Source organism: Sinocyclocheilus anshuiensis, unplaced genomic scaffold, assembly GCF_001515605.1.
Source record: "Sinocyclocheilus anshuiensis isolate Anshui unplaced genomic scaffold, SAMN03320099.WGS_v1.1 scaffold221, whole genome shotgun sequence".
Classification (NCBI taxonomy): Eukaryota; Metazoa; Chordata; class Actinopteri; order Cypriniformes; family Cyprinidae; genus Sinocyclocheilus; species Sinocyclocheilus anshuiensis.
In genome coordinates, this window is record NW_015539820.1 from 319,134 (window position 1) to 322,096 (window position 2,963).

The window sequence follows — 2,963 nt, forward strand, 5'->3', positions numbered from 1 at the left end:
CTATTTGCAAGCTTTTATAATCCATATAATTTTTTTGCGAATTTTAGGAAAATTCAAACCATAAACAAGAGGGTCCAGGATGGGTGGTACAATGAGAAACTCTAATGAAAGAATGATTGACAGCCCTATAGGGAGTTCCAAATTTGTAACCTGACTCAAAGTGACCTCACAAAAAATAGCTACTGAGAAATTTAAGTGGAATACAAATTTGATATGCTTTTCTCCTGAAATCTAGTGAGCTTTTTCTACAAATGATAAGGATAAGAGTATAATATAAAACTTAAAGGCATGATAACAGTTGTGGTCAATATAAAAAAGCCAAAAACATTATTAACAATAGTGTTTGCACAAGAAAGCTTGACAATTTCCCAGTTGTGACAGTACACCTTCCACAGTTTGTTACCACACATCATGAGACTGGCATTTAATATACCAGCAATAGCAATACAAAGCATCGGATAAATCCAGCTTATAGCTATTAAAACAGATAAAATCCTGGGGGTCATTATGTTGTTGTATTGCAACGAAGCCTGGGAACTAAGCAACCAGGTCTGAGTGATCTCACACCAACACAGAGCCTGCGTACTTGCTCTCCCCACTGCGCTTCGATCCATGTCTCACACAAAAGGATTAGTGCCCCTCTTTACATCGAGCGGCTTTATCCTACAAAGTAGATCGGAGCAGACGCTGCCGCTGACAGCTTCAAATTTGTGGTTGTGTCACTCCCCCGTTAGTTCGCGGAAGGCGGCACCGCCTCCCCGTGCTCATGTTTCTCTCCTCCCAGCTACCTCGGAGGAAGCAACGACGAACTCGCGGGTTGAACGACCAGACTTGAGCAATCCTCTACACACCTCATTATACGAGCAGCTTAATCCTCCCAGGCAGATCAAAGCGCAAACGCGGGCAGCTTCGCATTTGTGTGTGAGTCGCTAAGCCCCGCATCCCCCGCTCTGGTGTTTCTCTCCTCCCAGTTACTCTGAGGCAGAAATGGCAAACTCGCGGGTATGATCGATCAGGCTTGAGTGATTAACATATACGGTCCTTCCCTTCGGGCTGTCCCTTGCCCCCCGCACTTTTACGAAGTGCATGTATGTGGCTCTCTCCCCTCTAAGACAGATGGGAATCCGTATTATCAATTACCTCGACGACTGGCTCGTTCTGGCCCAATCGTAGGCAGAATTAATATCTCACAGAACCCTCCTTCTCAGCGACCTGGAGTACCTGGGACTCAGAGTCAATTTTTCCAAGAGCTCGTTGCTTCCCAGCCAGCGAATTTCGTTCCTGGGAACAATTTTCAACTCAGCCCAAATGAAAGCTGTAGTCATGCCGGAACGAGCTCTGGCCATACGGAGGCTGGCGACCTCCTTCAAGATCGGTACCGCTCGCCCTCTCAAAGCATTTCAAAGGATGCTGGAGTGCTACAGTTGGGTCTGCTGCATACGCGCCGCGCCCCCTTCAGCGCTGGTTGAAACCACGGGTTCCATCCCATGCGTAGCATCACGGACGCCTGCATATCAGGGTGAGTCAGGTCTGTGTATCGGCCCTGACCCCCTGGAAGAACTCCCACCGGATGGAACAGGGCGTGGCCATGAGGATGGTTCACAGAAATACAGTTGTCACGACAGACGCCTCCAACTCAGATTGGGGGGCACTGTGCGAGGGCATACCGACCTTCGGCCACTGGTCGAAGGCAGAAAAAGGCTTCCACATCAACACAGGTAATCAGGAGAGTGAGGGAACAAGAACACAGGGTTGTCCTGGTGGCCCCTCTTTGGATGAACCAGCAGTGGCTATCGGAGCTAACTCAGCTACTGATAGCGGCCCCTTGGCCTGTTCCACTGAGACAGGATCTCCTCTCTCAAGCGACTCACTTCCGAATTGGCAGAGGTGTTGTAATATCTACAAGAGCTGCTGGATAAGGGACGTTCCCCATCCACGCTTAAAGTCTATGTGGCGGCTATAGCGGCCTCTCATGCCCCTACTGAGGGTCAATCGGTGGGCAGAAATAGCGTGGTCATCTGCTTCCTGTGGGGTGCTAGGAGGCTGAATCCGCCTCGTCCCCCTACCGTCCCTTCATGGGACCTGCCCACTGTGCTGAGGGCCCTGAAGGGCCCCGCTTTCGAGCTGCAACAGTCTGCCTGCATTAGGTCGCTATCACTGAAGACTGCTCTGCTTCTAGCACTGGCATCAGTAAAGCGAATAGGGGACCTGCAGGCGCTCTCTATTAGCCCTGCCTGCCTGGAATTCGGGCCTAACGACTCTAAAGTCGTCCTGAAACCAAGGCACAGTTACGTACCTAAGTGCTCTCCACTTCGTTCAGAGCACAGGTCATTACGCTCTCTGCACTTCCTCCAACTGAAGAAGACAGAGAGCTATCTCTGCTCTGCCCCGTCAGAGCTTTGAGAATCTATATTGAGCGTTCTGCTCCGTATAGGTGATCGGAACAACTTTTTGTCAGCTTCGGTAACTGCACCAAAGGGCTTCCGCACTTGCAGGCCAGGGTCCTTTCCGCTTGAAGTGGCACGTGCTGCGTAAACAGATATGGCAGAGAGCCCTTGGCCTTATCACACCCAAGTTCTCTGGCATTGTTTCACCTGTTAACTGTCGACCCCTGGGTGTCGAAGTTACGGGGATACTCTGGAATGATTAACCAGGCCGGGTGTGACCTAGAAAGCTCAGCCCGTCTTAGCCTTGGGTTATTGTTGACTTCTCTATGAGCATTGGTTGCTTATGGAAGTTTATACCTTTAGTCGTTACACTACATTAGCACAGCGTGATTGTACTATGTTCCCATATGCGTCCGCTTATATAGCCAGATGCCCCGCCCATTCGGGCGGGCTTTGGTGGGCTTCATCGCCATAGGCTCGTGCAGCTCTGCTGCCGAGCCATTGGTTCGTTTTTTAAGCACTGCACGAATGCCTAATTACACTGAACAAAATTATAAACGCAACACTTTTGTTTTT

At 49.8% G+C, this 2,963-nt stretch overlaps 1 pseudogene; it reads right to left on the minus strand.

Annotated features, from left to right (window-relative positions):
• LOC107684029 (olfactory receptor 2A14-like) lies at positions 1-614 on the minus strand (annotated as a pseudogene).
• Between the last annotated feature and the right edge of the window lie 2,349 nt (positions 615-2,963).